The sequence below is a fragment of the Chelonia mydas genome, chromosome 7 (assembly GCF_015237465.2).
Source record: "Chelonia mydas isolate rCheMyd1 chromosome 7, rCheMyd1.pri.v2, whole genome shotgun sequence".
Taxonomy (NCBI): Eukaryota; Metazoa; Chordata; order Testudines; family Cheloniidae; genus Chelonia; species Chelonia mydas.
The window spans coordinates 74,601,746-74,623,634 of record NC_057853.1 but is presented as its reverse complement, the minus strand read 5'-3'; the positions used below and the strand labels follow the sequence as shown (position 1 = coordinate 74,623,634).

The 21,889-nt window shown below is 40.2% G+C and overlaps 1 protein-coding gene across 2 annotated transcripts in view; it reads right to left on the bottom strand.

Annotated features, from left to right (window-relative positions):
* PHYHIPL (phytanoyl-CoA 2-hydroxylase interacting protein like) overlaps positions 1 to 21,889 on the bottom strand; it is a 194,387-nt gene that overhangs the window by 89,015 nt on the left and 83,483 nt on the right. The window contains exons 1-2 of one of the 2 annotated variants that reach the window (XM_043550267.1): positions 3,096 to 3,187; positions 2,522 to 2,593 (exon numbers count right to left, since the gene is read on the bottom strand). The exons of the other annotated variant lie outside the window; for it this stretch is intronic. The gene's annotated coding sequence lies outside the window, so the exon portion shown is untranslated. Of the gene's footprint in view, positions 1 to 2,521; positions 2,594 to 3,095; positions 3,188 to 21,889 lie in introns of those variants that run through there. 2 annotated transcript variants of the gene reach the window in all.

Below are 21,889 nucleotides of genomic sequence, written 5' to 3'. Positions count from 1 at the left end.
CTCATTGTTTGACACCCCACCCCCATAATTCCCCCCAACTTTGAAAATTGAAATCAATATAGCTCAGGGAAAAATTAAAAACCCATCTTTTTCCACAGCTGTGAAAATTAAAAAGGATAAAACTTGGGGAAAAAAATCAGCTTTAAAATAATCCATGTGACCTGTCAAAATTATAAAAAAAAATAAAAATTGAATCCCACTAAGCCTAATCAGTGCATATGAAAAAGTCCTGACTTAGAAAAATAAGAAAAGTGAACTTTCTTACTGTGCTACCCACTAATTTTGCACCTTGATTCCCCTATGCACAAGAAATATGGAATTTGAATGTTTAACACAGAGAAAAGACAAGACAAAATTGCACTGAAAAAATTCACCATTAATCCACAGCTAATCATCAGCACCAGCTAAACTACAAACATGCATTGAGAGGTTGAATTCAAAACCTCCAGCTGCATAAATACAGGCTACTATTTAGTGAACTGAAGAGGAATTTCCATTAACATTAAGTAGTAACATTGCTTATCTGGTTTCAGAGCAACAGCCGTGTTAGTCTGTATTCGCAAAAAGAAAAGGAGTACTTGTGGCATCTTAGAGACTAACCAATTTATTTGAGCATAAGCTTTCGTGAGCTACACCTCACTTCATCGGATGCATCCGATGAAGTGAGTTGTAGCTCACAAAAGCTTATGCTCAAATAAATTGGTTAGTCTCTAAGATGCCACAAATACTCCTTTTCTTATTGCTTATCTGCTTGTTAGGCTAACCACCAGAGCAAGGGTTCCCAATTTTATTCCACCTGCCACCAAAATTTTACTTCTGTGACTACTAAACTACTCAATTTCTTTCTTCCATGGCTTTATATCTGCAACTCCTTTTGTGAGCTTATGACAGAAATCTTAATATTGCTTCAGTAAAAGAAAACCGACAAAACTAAAAAATGCCAATGCTATATTATGGACAAAGTAGGTTTTATATTAATATTCATACAAATGTGATAATTTCACAATTAAAATATCAAAACCTGTAATTTATACATTCTTATTGAAAATTTAATGACTTGCATATTCCCTAGTGAGATATAGTTAAGGCTAAATAATAGGCTAATTAACGCAGCTATTTACATTAGAATATTATCGTCACAAACATAAAGGAGAGAAACATTTTCCCCCACTGAAAATTGAAAATGGTGGTCTGTAGAAAATTGTTGAGGCCAGGACAACAGATTCTCAACCCACATTTGGGTTACAACCCCAGGCTTCAAAAATATTGCTCTGGAAAATGAGACTGTTGCAAACACGTGAGCCAGCTGGTTTCTATTAAAGATAGGGAAATGTTAAGTATGAACAAAAGCATGTTTGCAGTCAACTATTCATGAAACATTTGAACTCTGTCAAATAAACCTGTTTAGGTAGTGTTAAAAAAGTCAGAATCCATTCCTATGGTTCCCCTAGTTACAAAGATTTTGACTCACTTATCATTCACAATATCTAAAATACTATGGTGAAGGCTTCATTAGCAATATTAAATATACACACAGTTATGAACCCTGAATGTTTTTCTTTTTCAGATTATTCAATTATATGATTATATGCTGATTTAGGGCCTTCGTATTTAGCCATTCCATGTTCAGAATTCTCACTTCATTAAAAGCTCTGTGCATATTGGAACTCCAGAACAAGGCCTTAAAATATCATTTTATTGGTTCAAGAAGCCACAGACATGAATTCCAAGCACCAAAATGAATTCCGGAAACAACATGCCTGAACAAATGCAGTAAAATAAGATTTGAAATACAAAGTACCTTGTATATATGATTTTTTGTATAAGTTTGAGGCCAATCACTTTCTCAAATACTAAACACTATCAAAATAAGGACACAATATCACATATATATAGCATTCCAATATGAATTTAAATACAAAAAACAAACAGCATATGCACACACACTGACCTATATCAAATTAAGATGTTTGTTAATGCAGTATATATGTGAATTAGACATACAGAAAATGAAAATAAAATGTGTTTAAGGTAATAATATGGCTGAATATAAGTATTACTTCAGGAGTACTATTTAATCTTTATTTTGCAGTGCTTCAGTGGTCACCAAGAACTTTACAATCATAAGGAGGCATAAGATTTATATTCTTAAATTCCAAAATACAAGCATCTACCTCTCAAGTTAAGGGTCACATGAGTAGGTCTGACATTCCATCCAGTAGCGCACACAGTTTTATGTAAACACTAACCAGTACAGTAGAAGGCCCAGTTAGAAAAACCACTTAGCCTTGAGCATCTGGAGTTCCCTAGAGTTTAGCTCCTGGAGTTTGGTGCCAGTTATACAAATAAGAAATATTATTGAGTCATAACAGTGTTTGGGCTTATGACACATATTTGAGAGCAGGTCTGGCCTTCCATCCAGAAGAGGGCACCATCTCAGTCTCTCCCTCTCCTCCCCATCATACATACACATACAATTACATAAACAGACAATTTAAAAAAAAAAATCAGTAAAACTTACTTATTCCACAGAAGCAGCCATATATCTATGAACGGATGGGAAACTTGAGTTGATATGCAGCAAATCTCTCTCCTGTTGATTTAAAGAAAACACTTGCCTTTGAATGTTGCCTTTAGGAAAGTTTCCAACCTATTTCCATTACTTTGAGCGTGGATGGAGATGTGGGGGAGGGGTGCAATTTTATTATAAATTAACTTGAGATTTTCCCCAGACAAAACCTGCCTACATTGACAGAGGAAAAAACCTAAGAAAAATGCACATAAAAATTGTATATGCAAATTTTAAAATTCTGAAGTTGGCACCCTCCACATCCCTCAATTATCCCTACACAACTACATCAATCCACTCCTTCCTACTATCAGTTCTTTCCCCACTCCTCCTCCATCCATTAGTTATCTTCTGCCATCAATTTGATTTTGCCTACTATCCATCAGTCCCCTTCTTCCAACTCCCTTATTTTGGTTCCCCTGGTCTATTGATCCATCTTCCCTTTCTAGTCCCCCAGTTTCCCATTTCCCTAGCCTTCCTTTCCTCTCCTCCCTTCAGTTTTCCCCCCTCCCCTTTACCCCACTACCTAATACTCAGGCAGGGCTGGCTGGCTGGCCTCTTTGCTTAGCAGATGCAGTTGCTCAGCTTGCTGGTGTTGGTGGGCTTTTCTCCCTCCTTTTTTCCTTCCCCTGCTGACTGTGCTCAGCTCATCTAGACCTGGACTCCTCCCTTAGCTTTCTCTGAAACTATCCTTAGAGAACAGGGGCATTGCTGAAGCTGGGAATGCAGCCTGACTGGCTGACAAGGAAAATCACCAGCTCCACCCACCTTGGCAACTAGCTAAAGCCAGACAAACCTGCTTTGGGGGCATGGGGCAAAAAACAGACTGAAAAGCCATTGTTTCCAGCAAAAAACTAGGCAGATCTGGGTCTGGGATTTGCATTATTAAGATAACATGCACCCCTGACTCTTCATAGAACTCAGTGCTTCTGATGTCCTTCTCCTCTGCAGAGGGCCTCACAGTCTCCCTACGACCAATCATGGTGGGCTGTGGGTGGAGGAGGTCTCTCTGTACCCAAACTGCACACTTTCCAGCTGTCATGATTTTCTCATGACATAGAAATTATTTGTTGGCCTTTGTTATGGCCTTTGGTACATGCCCAACTGACTCCTTGTGTCACTGCACACACTGTACTGTAGGAATGTAAGCATTGACTTGTCCAGGACTTTCGCTATAATTCTGGAGGAAATCCATGGCCATCCAGTGTTAAAGAGGATGGGGCACGCCAATTTCAATGAGCCAGCAATTCTCCTTGTCTTTATTCTTTAGCTTCTGTCGGACCAGGGAAGTCCTTTCGGCTCAGAAAAGGAGGTACTATTGGATTTCGTGTGTTTGGGACACATTTTCTGACTTGGTTCTTGATGCTACAAGGGATTGAGCACACTGCATTGCCACTGAAGTCAATGGGAGTGGAGGGGGCTTAGCATCTCAATGGCACATGTTCTTCCCACAGCATTGTGGTGAGAGATAAGCTGGGAGGAAAAGGAAGGGACCAGAGAAAAGAGGAAGAGAACAGGGAGAAAAAAAATTCAGGCAAAGGAATTAAAATAAATATATGGGGGAATGCAAATTAAAAGAGCTAACGTAAAATCACTGAATACATAAAAGTGTTGGAAAGTGTTATAGAAATGAAAAACTAAGGAGAAAAGAGATAGTCACAGGAGAAAAATATAATAGAAATCAGATGAGACAAACAGAGCAAAGAAAGTAAATAGCAAATTTAAATACGTTTTAGAAAATATAATAGGAAAATATACAAAAGAAAAGAAAAAGGGAGGGGAAAAGAAGGAACTGAAAAAGACACATGGTAAATTATTCTTTTGAGCATAAGTGGTTGGGGTTTTTTTTAGTCAACGTAATTAAAGTAAAAATATCCCAGGGGAACCACTCCTGCTTTTTAATGATCAGAACTGTACACAATATAGGAATGATAAATGCTTTAATTTTTTTCCCCTAAATGCCTTCAAAGCCTACCCCCATTCATACAATTCACAGGTGCCTCACCTGAAAATGACCAAACTCCACCACAAAATCCCAAGATGTAATTGGCCACTACAACCAGGGAAGTAAGCGGGTTAAGTGCACTGCAGTGGTGAGTCACTTTTGCACACGCAGTTATTTGCACAAGTTAACTGTTTGCTCATGCACATTGAGCAAGTTAGCAACATAACTATTGGACCTCTTTGCACAAACATCATTTGCATGCTTAAATGGAGGTGTCTGTACAGGGCACAAGCCCCTTTGAAAACACAGCCCTTCAGCAAAAACCCATTATTGGAAAGTCAGAGTCTTGCACTGCATGCTTTTTAACACTTTCCAGACTCTGAGGACAAGACTTGCGGTGCCTTTGGGGTGAGCTTTTTTTTAGTGGTGAACAAAAATCACCTGAGATTATGCAATTTCTTCCCGTTTCCACGCTCTCAGAAGAGGGGTCCTACCGAAACACATTTCCTCCAGAGAAGAGGGATGGACTTCATTCTCTCCAGTCCCAATTGCTGCTGCTCCTTCATTTGTTTAGAAGGGCTCACTGGAGAGCGATTCAGAGTCTTCCTGTCTCCCTCAGGGACCGAATACTCCGTTTCCTCACCTGCTATCTGAGCTGATTGATGACGCCAGAGCAGCAGTTGCATCCCCTGAAGCTACAGCTATAATGCTTCAGGGGCTACGTTGCTAAGGGAAAAGCAAACTCATACATCAAGGTCTTGAGACATTTAAAAACCATCTCTCACTGGCATTGAACAATAGCCTAGACAGAGCTGAGCACAATTAGTGTGATTTTTCTGAGTTTCACATATGTGTATCAGACTCAGATTTCTGTATGCTACATGATTTGAAGGTTTCTAGCCAGACAAAGGAATTTTATTCCCCAGGAACCTTCACAAATAGATTAAAGCTACAGAAGTTCCAGCCAAAAGGCTCACATGATTGTTCTTCATGCAGTACATTCTGGTTACCTATTTCTTTTCAGTGACAAATGAGTACAATACCTTCTGGCTTCCTATATTTTGTTCTCTTTTGTCACCTAGATTTTGTGGCATATGTATGTCCTTTCCCCTGACAGACCCAAGAAGAGGGTCATGCACTAAGACCTTGGCCTTAGTGAGAAAAGCATTTGTCAATACAGTACCCGCAATTATCATAGCAGCTCGGGGCTATGTAACTGCCCATTCAACTTGTAAGTTGCACTTCCATATAAGGTTACCTGGGTGTGGTTTTTCACAGTGCATGTTTCACTGTTTTTACTGTATATGCATAAACATGTCCGACCATTGTGGTAGATTTTCACCCAATATGGTGAATTTGCACAAGTAGATCATAGTATTTTACACATTCTTCCACATCAGATCATGAAACATTTTTAGAACAGAAAACAGCCATTTAGCCCAATACACCTATTCTCAATTGGCTGATCATAACCTCATCTTTCTGCGTATTCACCATACACCATCTCCTCCTCCAGAAACAATTCTAATGTACATTTCTCTTGAAAGCAAAAATACATTGTTTAATTTATTCCATATGTTAATTACTCTCTGAGAGATAACAGGAACATAAGAACAGGCATAGTGGGTCAGACCAAAGCTCCATCTAGCCCAGTGTCTTGTCTCTGACGGTTGCCCATACCAGAGTTTCAGTGGGAGTATACAGAATTCAGTGGGAGTATACAGAGGAGTGATCTACCACTGTCTTCCCCTCCTACCTTCTGGCAGTCAGAGGTTTAGGGCTGTCCTAAATTTAGACTGAGGTCACTACTTGGTATGGTTTCCTAATTTTTGAATTATGTCACTTATTTAACCTTGCAGTAGTGAGAATGTTTCTATTTTAAATCAATATAAAAGGCCAAACAATCCTCTTCTATACAAATGTTCCTAAAGGGAAAATTACATCTACGTTCCCATGGCTCAGAAACCACTAATGTCAATCTCCTCTTACAGAAGGATGAGTGTTAGCACGGAACGGATAAAAACAAGGTCTCATCCACACAAAAGGACTAATACTCTACTGCCTTGCACCTGGTGTAGCCATCAATACATTGTACTCACCTGACACGGCATTAAGTGACTATACAAGGAAGTGGAGAATCAGGCCCAGGCAATCGAAAGAAATACAAGGGATAGCCGTCATCAACATGGAAGATCTCTGGACTGGCAAGGAAGCTCTTCACAGTTTGAAAATTTTCTGCTCTTAACTGCATTAAGAAACCTTCCTTGGCCTTCCTTTCTACTGCCTGGCTCTATGTCCACACTGCCATTGGTTCCCCCCTCTCTGCACATGCTCTCCATCACACTTCCAATGGGGCTCACACAGCATAGAGCAGAAATTAATGTTGCTTCCATGGCACTCACTGGAGAAAATCCACTAGTTTTAGAGGGAAACTTTGGCTTATTCCACTTCTGGCCTGACATGTCCAGTGGTATCCCACAAAATCACAACTGCATTGTCCATGTTGAAGGCGTTGCATGAGTATAGATGTCATTTACACGTTGTACATGGCACTCACACATTCTGCAATTTAATCAGGGTGGATAAAAATCAGGATTTTTTTTTTTAAATTAAAAATGGATTTTTTGAAAAATTAAATTAAATACATGTTTATTTTAAAAAAAACCTATTTAAAATTAAATTTGAAATTGATAAGTTATGTTAAGGCCTAAACATATAATGATCTAGTCAAATAATTTAAATTAAATTCAAGAAAGTATTAGGCGGTTCATGGTTTTGTCACGTTTTAAAAAAAGTCATACTACTGAACTGGTGGAAGTCATCTGGAACCAGAGTTTGTTGAAGTGCTAAACCAGCTTTTGACAGCAATAGTCTCTACTGCAGGTGCAGATAAATATCTTCTTTATTTCAGCATATTCAACTAATTCATCCAAGTTAAGAAACCAATTGGAATTTGAAAAAAGCAGAAAAACTTGTTTTCCTTTCAATCTAGTAATAAAAACTAGGTATGAGTGGATGAGATCTGCTAGTTCTAAAATACTAAAGGTTGTGGTGACCAGAATCATTTCAATTAACTACAGATAACAGTTGCTTTGTTTAATAAATCACTTTTAAAGGCAAAACATGTTTTGGTAAACTTTTTTTTTTCTTATGTATCCAACACATTTAAGGTAGTTTTATGTAATAAAAATTTTTAAATGGTATTTTTGTGCATTTTTAATTGAATTTCCATCCAAATAGAGAATCAAAAGTAAAACAGACATCATCTAGGTGCAGATTTTTAAAGGTATTTAGGCGTTGCTTGTGCTCAGCAAAGCAACGCCTATGTGATTTAGGAGTCCAAATCTCATTTTCAAAAAGAAATGTAGGCACTTAGGAGCCTAAAAAGTTCATCGACTTTAGAATTTAGACTCCTAAGTAACTAAATTCTTTTTGAAAATGACATTTGGGCTCCTTGATCAGTTAGGCATTGCGATGCACAGCATAGCAATGCCTAAATATCTTTTAAAATCTGGGCCCTAATAAATAAGAAATGCATCATTCACCATTTTCTAACATTAAAAAGGTTAACATTAAGAATCTGAAGAAATATAAGTTGTGCTATATAATTGCTTAAATGTGTATAGATCTGGTGTATCCTCCTGGTTAGAAGAAAAGTATCGTAAAGGCTACATTTAACTGCAAATCACCATGTTTTAATGTATCTCATCCAGTGAGAATAAACCTTGCTTTAGTTAATTTCCTAAAAAGTATAAATGCAAAACATTAACATTTATTTATATCAAAGGTCCTGCTGCTGATTTAAATCATAATTAAAATTGGCGATTAAAATCTCTTTGATTTAAATCAATCCACCCTGGATTTAACGCAATTTTCTGGAGCAAGCACCATTTCTTTCCACTCCCTGGTGCAAAATGGACTGAAACATAGGGTTAAATATACGGTGGGCCATTTTTTCAAAATGAGCCCCTACAACTTCACCAACAGTTTTGTGAATACACTTACACTTGTGGACCAAATAACAGGATTCCAATTTCTAACATCCTTATCATAAGAGTGCTCAGTCAAACATTTCATGGTAGATCCGCGTCTGGTATAAATTGTTATAGCTCCATTAGCTTCAATAAAGCCATAATCATTTACACCAGCTGTGAATCTGTCCCCTCAAAACTGTTCTTTTTGCCCCACAAATGATTACATTTGTAAAAACTGCAAATACAAATTTAGAGTCTAAGTTGAGACCTCTTTGAACCTTTGGCTTATAGCCTTATGGCCCTGCACAAATCTAAAACCTGTGGCAGCTTTTAGGAAAAGGACAGCTTCTTAAATTTGCTTTAGTTACTCACTCCATGAAGTTACCATGGGTTGGGGAGAAGTCATACTTTTCAGATTTCTTTCCCCAACCCCCAGCATTCAATTCAATAAAATTGTTGTCTCAAAGACTGCATTTCCTTTTCAATTACTCAAACATTAAACCCTAACTCCGGTCGTAAAGATATACTGCTCTAAGGAACAGAACTGTCTGCATAAATCTTTTTGATAATGGTGCTCTTCTTTCCAAACATTTCCTTGATGTAGAATACAAACTGAGCTCCAGTGTTAAGTCAACTAGGATTTCAGCTTGGCCTTTGTACGTTGCCATTAATTAATTCAGTCCAAGAAGTTCAGACAAAGATACAAACAAAAAAGTTCGCTAAATATATTATATAAGGCATTCACAATATTCTGATTCATTCCTCTCCAGGAGCCCAGCAGAGTCAAAGAATAGTGTACAAAGCATGTTTAGACACTATAAAAAGCACTAGAAAGTGTAAGAATAGCTTAAAAAAACATTTATTTAAAGGCTTGCATTTTGAGGGCGATTGTGAAGTATTTCCTAATCAATTTATGCTTCAGAGTTCTAAACAATTGCAAACTTAATGAAGGGTAGATTTCTTCACTTTAGGAAACAGGACAAAGGGTTTCCTATTAACAATGAGGAAAAGAAAACAGAAGATAGAAGACCTTATCCAAAAATTACAGGAGCTTTTCAGTATTTTAAATACTAAACACAAAGTCAGCAATTCCTGCCTGGGTTCCACTATTTGCACCAGCTAGAAAAAAAAACAATATGAGAAATCCAACTTTTTTTCTCCCCAACTACTTGTGCAATCAATGTAAAACCAAGTACAATAAAACATTGTATGTAATACAATGACAAACCCAGGCTACCAAGGAAAGCTCATAAATCCTTCTCCAAAAAGCTTATCACCACATTTATAGACATATTGCAAGGAAACTAAAACAAATGCCAGGAATTGGCCCAGTGCACAGTCAACTTTGAGACATGCTTCAAGCCCACTAATGTACATTGTATTTTGCTTAGGAATAAGATTACAGTATAGAAAAGTCTACTTTTTTATCAGGGGCTTGTGCAGGAATTTAAATTTGGCCACTTTTGCAAATGCACATTCTGTGCCCTGCACCACAGCCCCAAGAGCTGGCCCTCATAGAATATCAGGGTCATCTAATCCAACCCCCTGCTCAAAGCAGGGCCAATCCCCAATTTTTGCCCCAGATCCCTAAATGGCCCCCTCAAGGATTGAACTCACAGCCCTGGGTTTAGCAGGCCAATGCTGAAACCACTGAGCTATCCCCCTCCCCATGGCAGTCCTGGGACTGAAGGAGTTCTGTGCCCTTGCCAATTATTGGGGGTGGGAGACTGTGTCTCTGCTTGCCCCTCTCCCCCCTTGTGCCCCATCAGAGAAAAAAAAGAATTTTCTTTTGAACAAGTCACTTAAACCTATAAGTATAAAAACATGGGGGGGGGGGAACTTACCCCAAAATGTCTTCACCTTCCACTGAGACGAAAGGGATGAGGTAATATCTTTTATTGCAATGGTTCTCAACCAGAGATAAATGTACCCCTGGGAGTACTCACAGGTTACATCAACTCATCTAGATATTTGCCTAGTTTTACAACAGGCTACATGAAAAGCACTAGCGAAGTTAGTACAAACTAAAATTGCATACAAACAATGACTTGTTTATACTGCTCTGTATATGATATACTGCAATGTAAGTACAATATTTATATTCCAATTGATTTAGTTTATAATTATAGGGTAACAATTTTCAGTAAATAGCGTGCTGTGACACTTTTGTATTTTTATGTCTGATTTTGTAAGCAAGTAGTTTTTAAGTGAGGTGAAACTTAGGGGTACACAAGACAAATCAGATCCCTGAAAAGTATAGTAGTCTGTAAAGATTGAGGGCCACCGTTTTACTGGGTCAACTTCTGTTGGTCAGAGAGACAATCTTTTGAGCTTACACAGAGCTCTTCTTTAGGACTGTGAAATGTACTCAAATATCACAGCTAAAGACAAGGTGTAAGTTAACACATATTTCAAGGGACCCTTTAAGATGAAGTGGCCAGTTAACACTTCTCCGGTCATAGGGGGCAAAGGTAAGAAAAAAAGCAGGGGGGGAGGAGGTTAGAGATTGTTGTAATAAACTATAAATCCAGTGTCCCTATTCAGTCCATGATTTTTAGTATCTAGCAAAGTTATGAATTTAAGCTCCCCAGCTCATCGTTTGAAGGTGTTATGCAGGTTTCCTTTGAGAATGAGGACTGAATGGTCAGATATAGAATGATCACTTCGTGAAAAGTGTTCACCAACAGGTGATTGGGTGTTTTTGACTTTTATCATTTTTCCTGTGTGAGTTCAGTCCTAACCAAGAAAAGACCTATTATTTCATTCTTCTGTCTCCAAAGAGAAGTCTTACTCCCCACAATCATCCCCATGCTCTGGGTGTCCCTAAACCTCTGACTGACAGAAGTTGGGACTGGACAACAGTAAATGGGTCACTCTATAATTGCCCTGTTTTGTTCATTCCCTCTCAAGCATCTGGCAGCGGCCCTGTTCGAAGACAGAATACTGGGCTAGATGGAACATTGGACTGACCCAGAATGGCCATTCTTGTGTTCTAAATTCAAAGTAGATTATTATATAAACTTGGGAGTTGTAAGAGATAGACACTCAGTTTGTTCAAAGAAACAAGTTCCGTGCAAATATTGACTGCAATGTACAACTGGATATTGGGACAGAAAAAGGAAATCAAGCCATTTGTCCAGGAAAAGACACGTTCCTTAGTGACATCTGTGTCTACACTGTGGTTCTTATGTGAATACAACCTCGGAATTCCAGTCTGTATAACACCACAAATAAACCTTTACCTCAGAGATATTGAGGGATACATCATGAGGAGTTTCAGAGTGGTAGCTGTGTTAGTCTGTATCAGCAAAAACAATGAGGAGTCCTTGTGGCACCTTAGAGACTAATACATTTATTTGGGCATAAGCTTTCGTGGGCTATAACCCACTTCATCAGATGCATGGAGTGAAAAATTCAGTAGGCAGGTATAAATATACAGCACATGAAAAGATAGGAGTTGCCTTACAAAGTGGGGGGGTAGTGCTAACGAGCCAATTCAATTAAGGTGGAAGTGGCCTATTCTCAACAGTTGACAAGAAGGCGTGAATACCAAGGGAGGAAAAAGTGATACTGTATTTTCCACTCCATGCATCGGATGAAGTGGGTTTTAGCCCACGAAAACTTATGCCCAAATAAATTTGTTAGTCTCTAAGATACCACAAGGACTCCTCGTTGTTTTTATCATGAGCGTCTCCAACAAGGGTGGTTGCTTCCTATGCTTATACCAGTGCAGGGAAGATTTCCATGGCAGCATTCTTCTGTTTCATGGTTATTTTTAAGACAAAGATCCTTTCTGCTCCCTAACTTTTGTGGGGGTGTTGTTGATGATATCAGTGCAATAAACTGTGGAACCATGTGCTAAACCAGGGATCAGCGACCTTTGGCATGCAGCCCGCAGGGTAAGCCTCCTGGCGGGCTGGGCCAGTTTGTTTACCTGCTGCATCCACAGGTTTGGCTGACTGCAGCTCCCACTGGCCATGGTTCACTGCTCCAGGCCAATGGGGGCTGAGGGAAGTGGCGGCCAGCACATCCCTCAGCCTGTAACATAAAAATATGTTACAGCTTTAAAGCACAGTATCTCACTGCATTCCAGGGCTAGAAATGGGTGTTTAATACCATGAGAAAGGGGAAAGTCCTGAGATACAGGACTTTAAAATCATGTCATTTTAAGGTTTATCAAAGCTATTTTTGGTAATTTTAAAGATTTTTACATCTTCCTCTGGGCTTCCTGTAATAAGGCTTTTGGACAGGAAAAAGGGGCCTAAGGGAATTAAGCACCCAACTAAATGAATTTCAGTGGCATCTGGGCACCTACCTCTCAGACTCTTTATTTCCCAGCCTTAGTAACTAAGGCAGAAGGCTATTGCATGTGGAAGGATACAAAACATAGTCCAAATACATTTATTTTTAAACTCTCTAAAACATTCATAAAATATTTTAATATACATGGAATATACAATAGTGCTGGGCTTTATAAATATTTTATTGGCATGAGGAAGCATCTCTCATACAAACTCCCTTCACGACTAGTGAGTGAGTGAGAGGACTGCTCACACTCATTCCAATCAAACCATTACATTGAAGCATGCCATCATGTTCTCCCTGTGTGTGTGTGCATGCCTTTGAGCTTATATACCATTTACATACAATAAAATATCTCACTATTCTCTTTAAGGAGCTTTTGTCTTAATCTATCTGAATTTCAAAGCCTAGATCTAATTGCAGGAGGATTTTAATTGTATACAAGATTAGAGCTTGGCTAAATGCTCCTTAAGGATTCCTAATCTTTTGTGGGCAGCTGATGTTCATAATCAGTTTAAAATGAATTTTAATTTACAGACACAGAGAACTACATTAAAGAAACCAAAGCTTTTACAGTACCTGTTATTCAGATATACAGCACAGATAATCCACACTGATGAAAGGAAAAGAGGCCTGTTGCTTTTTCAATTCCTCTTCTTTCTAACTTTGGTCTATCAAGTTGCCTACCTTTCTCAGAGAATAATTTGAAAATCATAAGATATCGCTTAAACAAAATTATAGAGAACTTATAGAAAAAGATGTGATGAGAACAACACGAGTAGTCCACCTGGACTACAGGCAGAGATGGATGGATGGATGGGAGATCTAACCACATTTCTCATTCATAAAGCATTGCTCCAGCTCTCCTACAACCTGGTATTAGCTACATGGAATGTAGAGGGGTAAACAGCAACACTTACATGTATGACACTCTGGTGCATACTGTTCCATTTATGCTCTGAATAATGCAATAACAAGACACCTCGGTGAGTGTGTTCTCCCTCATCCCCAAACATAGATCAATAATCTTACATTGTTGGAAAGCAATCCATCATCCTACAAGACAGAAACTGTTGTGTCATGAAACAATCTTCTCTTTTATGAGTCTATGAATTTAATTATAAAAAACACTTTTATAAAATGTGGCCACGTGTCCAGTAGTAATAAATATAGCATTACATTTGAATTAGAGACTCATTCAGAATCTACATGAGCATAAAAACGGGATGCAGTATCTATGTCTTAACCATGCTTGGACAACTTCCAAGAGAAGAGCATTAGGTACCGTGCTATGGTTTGGTCTAATAACTACGGTATTAGGAAGTTCTCAGCATGGATAAACACGGGCTAAGCGGGAGTCCATGTATCTGTAGTGCTGCCCAGTTGCCACATCAGTTATGAAAGTAAAAAAAAATTGCTTGAGGCCTGGCACCTCTTTCATTGCAAATTAAGCACTGAGTGTACCAAAGAACAGCAGATCCCTGCCCTGAGGGGCTGACACCCGCAGGCACAGAAATCCACAACAGGGTGGCAGCTGCCTTGGGACCCTCAGCAGAAGATCTAGAGATGCCAAGTGTGATGATATTGGTACTATTTATCTAAAGCTGTAGCAGGAAGCCAGAGAGGAGTGGGATGGGGAAGTTCTAAGTGACAGTTCTCCAGTGAAGCAGAGAGACAGGAGAAGTGTTTCCTTTATTTTAATAAAATTCCTTGTTCAGCATTAGAAGAAAAACTCTTTATTTGATTCTTTACCACTGTTATAAGACATCAGGGAACGCTGAAAGGAGATACTTTGTGGCAAATGCAGTATTCAAATTTGCACCTTTTGTTAAGTGAGGTTTTGATTTCTAAAGAGCAGATATTTGTGCTGGCTTCTGGACTAACAACAGAGCACTATATCATTCCCCTATGATAAAAACTGGGGGAGGGAGACAGTTTTCCTTTGTTTCACTTTCGAGCCTCGTCTCACAGAGTTTCCTGCATACTAATTCCAAAAGAAAGCTGGTCTTTGGGAACCCATGGAAAGTCAGGAAGTATGGCCTCCAACCTCTGAGGGTAAGTCTACACTGCAATAAAAGACCTGCATCCGCGAATCTCAGAGCCCACGTCAACAGATTAGGGTTTGTGGGGCTTGGGCTGCAGGACTGAAAAATAGCAATGTAGACGTTCAGGCTTAGGCTGGACCTGGGAGGGGAGGGTCTCAGAGCCCAGGCTCAGTCTGAGCCCAAAATGTCTATAGTGCTATTTTTAGCCCCACTGCCTAAGTCACTTAACTTAGGCAGGCCATTTGTCCAGTTTTAAACTGGACAGTCCTGCTTTTGTAATGTTTCTCCCTCTTCTGGTACTGAGATAAATCTGGACATATCAGGCGGGGAACACCATAATGCAGTGGTTCTCAATCAGGGGTCCGAGGCCCCCTAGCAGGTTTCAGGAGGGATGCCAGGCAGGGCCTGCATTAGACTCACTGGGGCCCAGGGCAGAAAGCCGAAGCGCTGCCGCATGGGGTTGAAGCCCGGGCCCTGAGCCCCGCCAGCTGAGGCTGAAGCCAAAGCCTGAGCAATGTAGCTTTGTGGGGCCTCCTGTGGCGTGGGGCCCCAGGTAATGCCCTAATGCCGGCCCTGGCTTTTATATGCAGAAAACCTGCTGTTGTGACACAGGTGAGCCGTGGAGTTTTTATAGCATGTTGGGGGCGGGGGGGCGCTCAGGAAGAAAAAGGTGGAGAACCCCTGCCATAACGGACAGGGTGCTACTACCACCACTACCAGCGTGTGTCACTCCAACGGGGGCAGAGTGGTGATCTCTTCAAAATTGCAGCCCTCCACCCCATGGTGTGACCTCAAAACACACTATGTGTGCAGGGTCACACCGGTCGCGACTGGATCAAACCAGCAGTGCTGGGCCCACGCTGTTCGCAGAAGTACCGGAATGGCCAATATTGCTAGAATGCATGACTGGCCACTTAAGTTGACCTGGACTCTGAGACTCTCTGCTGTGCATTTTTATTGCAGTGTAGACACATCCTCAGGGTCCCTGGGATATGTGAGGAAAGGCAGCAACAACCTAAGCCAGTGGTTCTCAACCAGGGATCCCTGAGGGGCTGCGAGCAGGTTTCAGGGGGCCCTCCAAGCAGGACCAGTGTTAGACTCGTTGGAGCCCAGAGCAGAAAGCCAAAGCCCTGCCGCACGGAGCTGAAGCCTGGGGCTGAAGCAGAAGCCTGAGCAATTTAGCTACGCAGTGCCCATTGTGGTGTGGGGCCCCAGGTAATGCCCTGAATGCTACCCCTTTATACTGTCCCTGGCTTTTATATGCAGAAAACCTGCCTTTGCGACACAGGTGGACCATGAAGTTTTTATAGCATGTCTGGGGGTAAAGGGGGGGCTCAGAAAGAAAAAAAGGTTGAGAACCCCTGACCTAATCAATGGGGTTAGCAGAGGAGAATAGAACACGGTCTGCTGCCTTTCTGCAGTGCTACAAAAACTGCCCTTTCTGTCCTTGGTCACAGTCTTACTCATCTCTCTATACATCCCCAGGTGTAGTTATGGTGCTCAGCACACCTTTAATTCCGATGTGTAATCACACTGTTAAGAGGAGAATGTGTTAGGAGGAGGATACCAGGGAGCCACTGTCTCCCATCCCCACTGCCCCCTCTGTCCTCATCTGGTATTCATTTACTCTCTAAAAGTGCTCCTTAGAGTTTTCTCTACATCTTAAATAGAACTTCACCATTTTGTGAAGGAAATCCAAGTGGGCATGTTGATACTGTTCATGACACATCAAATGGAAGACTTGCACTGTTGAGCAAAACACTGAGCCCCCCCAAAAGAGAATTTGTATTTTCTACTGCAGCCACAGCTGTCTAATCACCAGCATCAGAAAGCTTCTTCCTGCAGCTGGCAATGATCTTCTGTCTGTTCCACAGTCATCATTTTAAAATCATTTCTGAATATTTCATCTTGCAAAAACCATGGGAAGATAATCAGATAGAGGTCTGCAGTCAAAGGCAAAATAAAACTCAGTGTCAATAAGCTTATGCTGATAAAGTGAGACATGCTCATTGTATTCCAAACCAAGAAAAACTGAGCATTTCCTATGCTCAATCCAAGCAAGTAATCACAAATAAAAATATTAATGCGCTGCAAAGGAAGATACAGAAAACACACCAGCGACACTTGGATATGCTGACACACAAAATGCTGACAGATAGCCTGGTTTTGAACTAGGCTAGTTAACCTTTCTTGAACAGCTTGCTCTCTGACTATTAATTTGTGGTCTGATTTTCAGACACCACAAAGTTTTAAGGAAGAAAGGATGGATGTGCTGAGCTCCGAAAAATCAATGAGAGCTGCATGTCTCAGCACCTTTGAAAATTAGTTCTACTGAAATGGGTACTGAGCCAGTGGAAATACTTATATTTGAAAAAAAATTCTGACTATTACAGGAAGGAGGAGGTTGCTGTTATTTTAAGGTCAATTTTACTTCCTCTATGCGAATGTCAGTGACCTAAATCAGATTACAGCAGATTTAGCATGTTTTCATTAAAAAACAAACAACAAAAACCCACTCAGATGAAATGCAAAGTCACCATAGTATTCCATCTGCTCACATAGATCTTCCAACTACCATTTATGTTGTGGCTATTTGTTTCCTGCAAATGAAAAGTGTGGCAAACATGTGCTTTGTGAAACTTGCACTCTAAACTCAGTTTTTCACCAACACAATTCTACAGAAATTTGTGAAATCCCATAGGATCCTACATGTCACGTGTCTGACTCATTAATTTTTGTTATACACTACAGTGTAAGCTACACATACAATATCTGCAGTCCATAACTCTCTCATCAACAGCTTGTTTGCCCTTTTCAAGGGAACATGCATTTCTAATCACTGTCAGCCACGATCAATGGGAGTCTTTTCCTTCATTATGTTTAAAGGACCGTATGATTTATTGATTTGTGTGTCAAATTTTGGCACATTTCTTTTTCTTCTTTGTAATCTGTTTCCTGAAGCAGTGAATCAGTGAGTCCAGCTATCAGCCAGTGAAGGAGCTGGGTAATAAGGGGAGGATAAATTAGGCAACCAAGAAAAATACTTGTCAAGTATACATTTATTTTTGTATGTGTTCTTTTCAAGTTTGCACCAATGTGAAAGTTCTCATTTAAACATAATGAGGCAAGTTAATGCCCTAGCTAAAACATTAAATCCAAATGACCTTGCTTTATGGGTTTAGCAGCATAGGCCTTTATAGGACTTAGTCATGATGCAACATCTCTAGGTATTTAAAAATCATGTAAAAATGAAAAAGTTAATGCATAATGGAGCTGTGCCAGCAGGGAATGTGGCCTGTTGATTTTCACTGGCTATTAGCTAATTTCAACTAATTATTAACTCTACAGGATGAATTAAGTTTAGATTTTTAACAATGAGGTGATGGTGGTGTTCCTGATGTCATGGGCCAAAGGGTTCCACAGAAACAGAACAATGAAGATAAAAAATTGCATTTTTGGCAAATTTCATCATTTGACCTGAACTGGCAATCAATAGAAGAAGAAGTTCCTAAGTGCCCATTGAAATCAATGAAAGATCTATCAGCTTTATAGGGCACTGGATTGGGTCCTCAGGACTGGATTGATTCGACAAAGCATTAAGCATGGGCCTAACTTCAACTACATAAGTAGTCCCATTGACTGACTTACATGATTAAAGTTAGGGCTTGTCTACACTTAAAATACAGCCATGGCACAGCTGTAGCGCTTCAGTCAGGACATTACCTATGCCAACAGGAAGGATTCTCCCTTCATCATAAGTACTCAACATCCCCAAGAGGCAGTTGCTGGAATTCTCCTGTTGACACTGCTGAAAGTGGAACAGCTGACACTGGAATTCAAATTCTCCTGTTGACAGTTCTTTCTACACTGGGGGTAGGGTCAGTTTAACTATGTTGCTCAGGGATGTGGATTTTTCACACCTGAGCAACATAGTTATACTGCCCTAATTTCCTAGTGAAGACCAGGCCTTAGGCAAGTGCTTAAATACCTTACTGAATCTATGCTGCTGTAGTGTGTTTCAGGGACAGTGCAGACACTTACTACAGCAGGAGGAGGGGTTCTCCTATCACCGTAGGTAATCCACCTCCCCGAGAGCTGGTTATTACATCAACCTAACACTGTCAACACCAGGGGTTAAGTGGGCTTAAATAAATTTCCTAGGAGCGGGGATTTTTCCACACCCTTCAGAGACAGAGCTATGCTGATGTAACTTTTCAGTATAGACCAACCCTAAATCAGGAAGGTAGCCAGATGCCCATTTGTCAAGGGCTGTATAAATCACATACCTTATCTTATCCTAAAGAAGATTCATTAATATAGTGTTAAGAAAAAAGAGAAAGTCAACTGCTACAGTAGTTTTCACAACTGTGCTTTCAACTTCATCAACCATTCACATTCCTGGCAGAGGTGAGCGAATGCAGAATATAGCAGAATTCTTTCTAGTCACTAGGAAGGAAAAGCAGAGAGAATATCCATTGAGACTATGTTTACACTACACCCTATGTTGGCAAAATTTATGGCACTCAGGGCTGTGAATATTCCACCCCCAAGTCACATAGTTTCACTGACATAAGTGCTCACGTGCACAGCACTATGTCCACAAGAGAGCTTATCCTCCCAACATAGCTTCTGCTGCTCAAGGAGGTGGGAGGTTTTTTTATGCCAACAGGACTGCTGCAGGCAGCGCTGTATGTATACACATGGCCTTAGAATTGGTAAAGGAATTAAGCAAAGTGTGGTTTCCAACAACTATTGGCCAGATACTGGAGATACTTTCATCAATTGGTGAAAGTACCTTTTCCAGTGGATGGACGGAATTCATTTTATCTATTCTGCCCATTAGTGAAACTGGAATTAAAAAGCATAGTCTGCAGCTTCACGAAATAAACCTAAAAGGAGGCCCTCTGTGGCTGATCCAGGATTTGCTGAGTTAAGTTGAATCCATGCTTTTTTCACCTAAGAAATGAGGGCATAACTTGTCTTTTCGGTTCGCCTTTTAAAAGATGTAATATCTCATCAAATGTGGACATCATTCTGAAGAAGGCATGCAAGGAGTTCTGGGCTATGTTTAGGTCAAGTGAGAAGAAATCCATCAAAAATCTGTTTATAAAATAAGTAAACTACTAGATTAGAATTCCTCATGCATTCATCTTAATATGATAATAAGTGGGGCCCTACCAAATTCACAGTCCATTTTGGTCAATTTCACAGTCATAGGATTTTATACATAGTAAATTTCCATGATTTCTGAAATGTCATGCTTTTGTAATTATAGGGATCCTGACCCAAAAAGGAGTTGTGTGTGTGTGTGTGTGTGTGAGTGTGTGTGTGGGGGATCACAAGGTTATTATAGGGCATGTTTGGTATTGCTACCCTTACTTCTGCACTGCTGCTGGCAACGGTGCTGCCTTCAGAGCTGGGCAGCTGGAGAGCGGTGGCTGCTGGCCAGGAGTCCAGCTCTGAAGACAGAGCCGCCGCCAGCAGCAGCACAGAAGTAAGGATGGCCTGGTATGTTATTGCCACCCTTACTTCTGCTCTTCTGCCTGCAGAGCTGGGCCCTCACTCTCTGGCTGCCCAGCTCTGAAGGCAGCAGGGCAGAAGAAAGGGTGGCACAGTATGGTACTGCCACCCTTACTTCTGCGCTGCTGCTGGTGGGATGCTGCCTTCAGAACTGGGCATGTAGCCAAGAGCCGCCACGCTCCGGCTGTCCAGCTCTGAAGGCAGCATAGAAGTAAGGGTGGCAATACCGTGACTCCCCCAAAATAACTTTGCAACGCCCCCTAACTCTTTTGGGTCAGGACCCCCAATTTGAGAAACGCTGGTCTCCCCCATGAAATCTAGTCCTTTATGTGCTTTTACCCTATACTATACAGATTTCACGGTCCATGATGTGTTTTTCATGGCTGTGAATTTGGTAGGGCCCTAATAATAGGATGAGCTTGGACTAAGATTTGATTTAATCTTTCCTGTCTGCTGCATTCTAGTAGCATAGCATTCGGAGGTCAGACTATCAGTCTGACCTAAGTTTATGGAGGTTATGGCTGACACATATAATAAAAAGGACATCATATATTTAATATATATTTTAGTACAAATAATAAATAACACCACATCAGCAAATAGGCTGATTTCCTAAAATGATTGTTTATTTGCAGGCTTGGATAAAGAACGAACATTACTGTACAAATGAATGATCTTGTCTCTTTTCCCCAACAAACTCCATAAGCTCCTAATTCAGCCTGCTACCTTTCCAGTTCCTTACAGACTATTATAATCTTTGTAGCATGCGTGACTCATCAGAAATGGGCTAGATCATCAGAATCTTACAACAGTTAGTTTAGGCAATGGTTTAAGCTCTATATCCTGAGTGTCAGTCTTTTAATGGAATACCTGGCAGACATTATTCGAGTTTTCACAAGTCAAAATGAAATAGAAAAAATACTGAGCAACAGACAGGAAACTTATATAGAGAGTCATGCATAACTGAGACAATGAGGAAGAGAGTAGAAGCTTGAGAGAAAAGGCTCTTATTTACCATCAGCTCTTTAACCAACCAGGACAGTATTTCTCTGCTGGTTTTTGTTTCCCTAGACAACTTTTCTTTAAAAAAAAAAAAAAAAAAAAAAAAGCAGCACAAATGCTCGTTTCCTTTTTGCTTCAGTAGTTCAAAAGTTCAACAATTCAGAGTTCCAGCAGGGAAGGGAGAGGAGAGCAGCCTGGCAAAACAGGCACTTACACTGAAAAACAGCACATGTCTGCTCGCCTGCACACAAAATGCAGGCTGTGAAAATCATTTTAGGGAAAGAGTGCCTGACTGAGAAAACAACGTTATATACTCCCAAGCCATAAAGAGAGACACATAACACATGATCTAGAACAACAGGTTTTCTATTCACCACTGAATAGTTATGTAGGACTTGGTAACATTTTAAACACAAACTAATGAAATCAGTGAGGAAAAACAATTAGCCAAGGAAACACACTTAAAATTGATTAAAAAACTTTGTACTGTTGGAATGACATGACAAAAAAAAGAAAGGACACACAATCACAG